We start from the raw sequence: 7,924 nt of genomic DNA on the forward strand, positions 1-7,924 counted from the left end.
TACCAGAATTTAATCAGGAAAATTGAACCAGAACAGAAGATAAAAGTGCATGAGACTGATAGGTTCATGCACCTACCATTTGAACAGATTCCTAACCTGTTTCCTGGCTTTAAGCAAAGTACCTTGGCGTTTCTTTGATTTAAGTTAAAACTGGTTTTGTTAGTAATAACGAGTGAACTCACCATTGAAAGTAGTTAGGTTATGTAGGAAATTGTGTGATCGATGCAATGTGGGTGGGAAGGGAATGGAGGACAATTTTGGACACCGGAGGTGGTGTGAGAGGAGGGTGGGAAGGGACAGAGGGTCAGAAAGAGGAGCGGAAATAATTCTAGGAACTAGAATTGGAAAATTTTTTATAATGTGCATGATTGAGTCACTATGCAGTGTGTACTGGATGGGAGATCGCATTTTGTGTGCTGTGATGATGCTTAGGGAAGGAATGTAAATTGAGTTACAAAAAAAAAAAGTTTAGGGAAAAATATATCTATTCAATGACTGCTGTAGGATATGTAGGCCCAGCTAGGTGCTACTTTATTGAGATGCGTAAAGTTAGACTTGTGTTCATGGGAATGTGTGTGTCACACCTGTGTATGCTATGAGGGTATTTGGATTGATGAGGGTCTTTGGTGATTCAATAAAATGTGGGGGGAAAACAGTATAGAAAGCAAACATATATACTAGAGACAGTGTGGGAGGATTGTGTGTGTGTGGGGGGGTGTCAACATTTCCTATCATAAATGCAAACCAAAACCGCAAGGAATCATCTAACCCCGCTCAGAATGACTATGATGAAAACAAACAAAAAAACAAAAACAAAAGACAAGAGCTAATGAGGTTGTGGAGAAAAGGAACCCCTCCTGCACTGCTGATAGGAATATAAATTAGTATGACCACTATGGAAAACAACATGGAGGTTCCTCAAAAATTTATCACAGAGGGGCTGACAAATGGCATAGTGGTCAAAGTACCGGACTCCCACATGGCCAACTGTGGCTCAAGTCTTTGTCCCCAGGAGGATGGCCACACTGCAATCCCTTCTTCATTCTCCTCTTGGGATTTTGGGCATGCACCCACACACTCCCAGTGTGAGCTTTAGGCTGCCAGGTCTAGGATTCAAACCGTGGTTAACTACATGGGAGTCCATTAGGACATCTACTGGTTCTTCACATCCATGTTTATTGCAGTATTATTAACAAGTGCATGGACATGGAATCAACCTAAGTATCATACAACCAATGACTTGATTAAGAAAATATCCTGGGGCCAGCAGGTGGTGTGGCAATCAAAGTCACTGGACTCCCACATGGCCAACCACAGTTCAAGTCCCAGACCTGGTGACTTGCTTTCTCAGCTTCCCTCTCTCTTTCTTTCTCTCTCTCACTCTGTCCCTCTCTGGCCAAATTTAGATAAATAAATTAAATTAAATAATTCTTAAAAAAAAATAAAAGTACCACATATACACAATGGAATGCTACTCAGCCAAAAAGAACAATGAGATCCTGTCACTTGCCACAAAATGGACAATTCTAGAAGATATAAGGCTAAGTAAAATAAACCAAGCCATGAAAGACAAACACCGTATGTCTCCACTTAACACACACTGAATGTTCACACTGTATGTCTCCACTTAACACACACTGAATGTTCACACTGTATGTCTCCACTTAACACACACTGAATGTTCACACTGTATGTCTCCACTTAACACACACTGAATGTTCACACCGTATGTCTCCACTTAACACACACTGAAGTTCACACCATATGTCTCCACTTAACACACACTGAATGTTCACACCGTATGTCTCCACTCAACACACACTGAATGTTCACACTGTATGGCGGAAATGGAAAGACTGAGGGTGGATCATGGCATCAAGGCCCTATTGGAAGTGCTCTCGCTCTTTCTCTCAGAAGAGATAAAAGTACAATAAAAACCTGGTGGAGTGGGGCCCACCTGAGATCTCAGATACTCAGGAGGCTGAGACAGAACAATCACAACATAGTGAGACCCTTTCTAAAAATTAAATAAAAATAAATGGATAAGACACTGACAAAGAGGAATGTGAAACCAAAGGACTTTTCATAATAATAATAATTTTTTTACAAACCATATCAAACAAAAAGATTCCTAAGCCCAAGGAGGTAATCATTCATTTGAAAAATTTTATGAACTCCAGCCATTTCAGTGTCATCACAGAACTAAGGCCAGTAAGCCATCTCCTGAGAATAACCTTTGTGCTAACAGCTGTTTAGGGGAGCTGCATTTGGCTGTGTGCACTGCCATCTAGTGGAAATGGGTTGACATAACTAGTGCCTCGGTTATATGAGTGGATTTCAAAAGTTTGTGGAAATAAGAAATCGAAGCACAAGTCTATTTTGAGGCAAAACTTTTTTGAAATCCATGTATATATGCATATTTTTTCATAATATGTATTTCCCATGAACTTTTAAAAAAATCCTCTCATATAGTGTTTTAGTTTTCCAAGTGTTCTCATTTTATCTAAAGACATCGTTACTCCAGTTTCTTTCCTTTCTTTTTATTTTTTATTTATTTTTTTTTTTAGGTTTTTGCCTTAGGGGGCATGCACTTGCCCAGGAGAGACAGACAGACAGGCAGACAGACACAGTGAGAGGGAACGTGAGAAATCACCCTTCCAGGAGGATGACCATGCAACAAACCCTTCTCCTCCATTCTCCTCTCAGGATCCTGAGCACACACGCACATGTGCCTGGCATGATTTTCAAGCCATTGGGTCCGGGACTCGAACTTCAGTCAGCCAGCCAGTGGGAGTCCAGCAACATAACCGCTATGCCATCTGCTAATACCATATTTTGTTTTGTTTTTAAGTTAATGTTATTGAGCACTTACTACGACTAGGCAGTATGTATAAATGATCTTTCTTTTTAAAAGATTGTTTCATTCATGATGGAGTGTGTATATGTGTGTGTGTGTGTGTGAGAGAGAGAGAGAGAGAGAGAGGAGCAGCATGGACCGGGTCCTGTCACGCCATGGTCACCTTTCCCCAGCCTGCCACCTCCTCAGGATCTTGAACACATATGCACATAGCATGTTTACAAGCCAACCTGTGGATCTGAATCCGTGGACAGTCATGTGGCTTCCAGGGCTGCGGTTCAGTTTGTCACCGACTGTGTCCCCAGGCTGGGCCACAATGACTCTGGTTATTCCCCCATTACAGCCCAAGGTGCTACCTCTGACCTGCGTTACTGCTCCCAGTACAGACAAGGAAGGCAAGGCTTAGCGAATTGGAGAAGCCTGACCCAGCTCCAGGGGCTAGCGGTGGAGCATCGGGCTCAGGACTGGTCTCAGGCGTGCCTCCTCAGCACAGGTCATCCCTAACATCGCAAAGCACTTGGGACCCGCAGATGGCATCATGGTTACATCACCGGACACCCACGTGACCGACTGCGGTTTGAGTCCCAGACTCAGAAGCTTGAAATCCAAGCCAGGCATGTGTGTGCATGCCCAAAATTCCGAGAGGAGAATGAAGGAGAAGGGATTGCGGTGTGGCCATGCCCCCAATGATTTCTCACTTTCTGTCTCCCTGGCGAGAGCATACACCCTATAACAAAAATCCCTCAAAAAAAAAAAAAAAAAGTCACAAAGCACTTAATACATGCCAGGCATTTTTCTCAGCAGGTACAGGAGTCAGCTAATTCAACCCTCCTGAGTCCCTCATGAGGAAAGTGTAGTTATGGCTCCCATTGATTAGACGAATAGACTAAGTCCCAGAGGAGTTGTGCAAATTAACTGAGGTTGCAAAACTGTGAGAAGCCTAGCCAGAACTGGAACTGGGAGTTCTATCCCAGAGTCTACATGCTCAACCAAGGGATAATTTTTTTTAAAGTTGACTTTTTTCCTCCATATTACAATTAATTCATTTTCAGAAAAGAAAGGGGGGGAAAAAGGCATTTACTCACTATTCCATCCTCCAAAGACAACCACAATTAACATAATGTATGCTTATTTCAAGCCATAATACTAAACTACTTTGTTTTTTGTTTTTTGTTTTTTTCCCGCCTCAGGTTTTTTCGTACACACAGCATAGGAGGACACCAGCCCCACACAGAGAGGAGCCCGGGGGTCAGTCCTTCTGTCCTCATAGTGGCAAAGGCCTCTACTACGGGGCTTTTGTGGGGGCCTGGACACCTCTGGGAGCCTGAGCCTGAGCTGGAACTGAAGACGGAGCTGCAGCTGAGGCCTGGGCTTTGGTCTGGGTCTTGGTCTGAGCCTTGGCCTTGTTGGCCTTTGGCCGAGAGAGGCCCTTGGCGAAACGGGCGCAAGCACGTTTCCCGAGCTTAGGGTGGGCAATGTAGGGAGGACGACTGAGCTTGCGGCTGCTGCCGTTTGGGACACCCTTCTGACCCTCCTTGGGCTTTATGAGGGCCTTGATGGCCTCCGCTCGCGCATTCATGGCCTTGGCGTTGTCGGCCTGCATCTTCTTCAGACCCTTCCTGTTGTGCTTCTTGGCAAAGCGCATGTTCCTCAGGAATTTGGGGTCCACCGCTTTGAGAGATTCGTATCTTTGTGATCGAGGTCTCTTGATGCCATCTCTATGCCATTTTCGGGACTGGTTGTGTGTGGTGTGGTTCTTGGACTTGGCCATGTATGCACCGAAACCCGCTTAAACTACTTTGTTTTTAATAGTTACAGTCATACGATAGAAATTGTTTGGGGGCAGCAGGTGGTGTGGTGGTTAAGGCACTGGACTCTCTCATGACTGACCACAGTTCGAGTCCTAGACCTGGCAGCTTACTTTCTCACTTTCTCTGTCTTTCTCTGTCTCTCCCTGATCAAAATAAAATAATAAATAAATATATGTTTTTTAAACTTCACAGGACTAACTCCATGGCCTGGGGGTTGAAGCAGCAGGTTCACATGGCCACCTGTGGGGTTTGAGTCTCGGACTTGAGAGACAACCAGCTGCCTGTCCATGAGTGTCCGGGTCCTAGAAGGAGGGAGGATGGAGGAGAAGGTCTTGACCATTCCCATCGGGGTTGCTTTCCCCTCTTCCTCTCTGTCTCTGTTTCTCTCTGGTGAGTGTGCGCAACCTCTGGCATAAACAAACAGAAGAATCATTCTGTGTCCTGTTCCTTCTCTTTCGAGTTGTAACGAGCATTTCCAATGTGTCCAAACGCTTCATCGACACTATCGGGCCCTTTGTTATACCCAGGGCTTGTGAAATGTCTAACTCGGGTCAGGAACTGGTCTAAGAAACTCACGTGTATTCACTCACATAGTCGTCAGAGCAGTCCTGCGGGATAAGGACTGTTATCCCCATGTTAGAGGAGGACATCGAACCCACGGAACCTCCAGAGCCTGTGCCAGCATCTGGCTTTGGAACCAGGAATGTAGTTGTTCATGTTTTGAATCAGTTGCCATATGAAGATGCACTAAACCAAAGGTTTTTTGTTTGTTTAGGATTTTTGCCAGAGGGCGCATGTCCTCACTGGAGAAGAGACAGAGAGAGGGAAAGTAAGAAATGACCCCCCAGGGGAGATGGCCACACAGCAATCCCCTCCCCTCCATTCTCCTCTAGGGAGCCTGGGCATTCAGGCACACATGCCCAGTGTGATTTTCAAGCAGCCGGGTCTGGGACTCAAACCATGGTCAGCCATGTGGGAATCCAGTGCCTTAACCATCATGACACCTGCTGGCCCCAACTAATGTTTTAATAACTATTAAATAGCAAGAAAGCTTTTGGAAACAAAAATAATAACCATGGTAGGGACCTGCAGTTAGCGTCATGGCTATGTCACTGGACTTCCATGTAATCGACCACTGTTCGAGTCTTGGACCCGGTAGCTTGAACTCATGCTGGGCACATGTGGGTGCGTGCCCAAGATCCTGAGAGGAGAATGGAGGAGAAGGGATTGTGGCATGGCCATCCCCCCTGGGGGGTGATTTCTCGCTTTCTGTCTCTGTAGCTCTGTCTTTCTGGCAAACGCACATGCCCTATAGCAAAACCTCTCCAAAGAAAAAAAAGAAAGGAAAAGAAAAGAAAAAACCTGGGGAGACCAGCAGATGGCATAGCAGTTATGGTCTGGACTCCCACATGGCTGACTGCAGTTCGAGTCCCAGACCCAGTGACTTCAAAATCACATTTGGCACATGTGCGTGCATGCCCAAGATCCTGGGAGGGGATTGAAGAAGAGAGTGCGGAGTGACCATTCCCCTGGAGGTGGTCTCTCACCATGTCTACCACTCTCTCTCTCTCTCTCTCTGGTGAGTGCATGTGCCCTGAGGCAAAAAACACTCTTAAAAAATAAAGTAGTTTTTTCCCCTTAGAGTTCAAAAAGTTTTCCTCACATTTGAAACTGGGATTTGGGTTTCATTTTTGTAGTATTTGTGAAGACTCGGCTCCTCTCACTCCGAAGCTTTGCTCTTTGGCTTAATTATTCCTGTGATGGATATGCGCCCGTCCAGCTCTGCTGTAAACACAGAGACAAAACCCAGGAGGACAGCTCGGCCGTCACACAGACCGGGGCCCTGGCAGGGGAGAGCAGGGAAAGGGACACCGTGCTCTCTCCTGCAGGCTTCTCTGTCCTCGAGGCATTGGCCTTGCCCGAATAAGAAGGAAAATTAGTTTCCAGTCTTCAATCGAGTGCCAACATTGTTCTTGGAAGTGCTCCCTTCATCTCTCAGCTTCATTTTTTCCCATGGAGGCATGGCCAGAGTAGCCAGACCTTCCCAGTCAGAATCGGGGTTGGAATTTGATTGCTCCCACAGACAGCTGGTTTGGAAAAACTCCTCGCGAGGCGATTTTGATGAGTCTAGAAACATCAGAGAGCTGACACTGGGACCAATGCTCTGACCACAAATAGGACTTGAGTTTTCTACAGAGCTAGTGGCGAACGGAGACACAACGGAATATTCATCAATGAGATTTGTATTTTTTAAGAGAGATTTTTGCTATAGGGCACATGTGCCTGCCAGAGAGACAGAAAGAGGCAGAGAGACAGAAAGTGAGAAACGACCTCCCTGGGGGATGGCCACGCCTCAATCCCTTCTTCTCCATTCTCCTCTCAGAATTTTGGGCACGCACGCACATGCACCCGGTGTGAGTTTTAAGCCACCAGGTCCAGGACTCAAACCGAGGTCAACTACGTCGGAGTCCAGCAACACTTATTTTAAATATTTATTTAGTTTTATTTTTTAAAAAAATCTTATTGAAGTTTATTTATTATTTTTTAATTTGACCAGAGAGACAGAGCACGTGAGAAAAGTAAGCCTCCAAGTCTGGAACTTGAACTGTGGTTAGCTACATGATAGTCCAGCACCTCAACCACCACACCACCTGCCAACCCCATCATTATTATTATTTTTAAATTTTCTACAGGGCACACGTGCTCACCAGAGACAGACAGAGAGAAAGAAAGAAAGCCACCAGATCCAGAACCCACACGTGGTCCGCCATGTAGGAGTCCAGAGCCTTAACCACCATACCACTGTTGGCCCCATCCCTGGGGATCTCTTAGGAAAGAGAAGACAGAGGATTCAGATCCCGAGGCTTCCGGGCATTCGTTTCTAGCTCATTTCTCAAGTTCTCCATTTTCGCTCTCTTTCCCATTCTGGGCTAGTCCCAGGTGTGGGCTCTGCAGCCCACGGTGTCACAGGGGTAATGTGACATCTGTCCACATGGAAGGGTCACGTCCTGAGGGCCTCCCAACATGCCAGATGTACACGCATGTCTACGATTCAGGCTGGGGGAGACCGAGGTGCATTACATCGTGAAGACCCTGTAGAGGGTGCCTGTCTCTCTCTCTCTGTCTTTCATGGAAAAAAATACATATATAAACTTTAAAAAAAAGTGTGGGCTTTGGAGGCAGACGCACCTCAGCCCTATCCAGATTTTGTCCCCTGTGGGCCGTGGGATCAGATAGCCTCCTGGAGCCGGAGAGG

The 7,924-nt window shown here is 45.9% G+C and overlaps 1 pseudogene; it reads right to left on the bottom strand.

Annotated features, from left to right (window-relative positions):
* Positions 1–4,101: 4,101 nt before the first annotated feature.
* Positions 4,102–4,641, bottom strand: LOC102488260 (60S ribosomal protein L29 pseudogene; annotated as a pseudogene).
* Positions 4,642–7,924: the final 3,283 nt, after the last annotated feature.

The sequence above is a fragment of the Tupaia chinensis genome, unplaced genomic scaffold (genome assembly GCF_000334495.1).
Source record: "Tupaia chinensis unplaced genomic scaffold, TupChi_1.0 Scaffold144982_1, whole genome shotgun sequence".
NCBI classification, from domain to species: domain Eukaryota; kingdom Metazoa; phylum Chordata; class Mammalia; order Scandentia; family Tupaiidae; genus Tupaia; species Tupaia belangeri.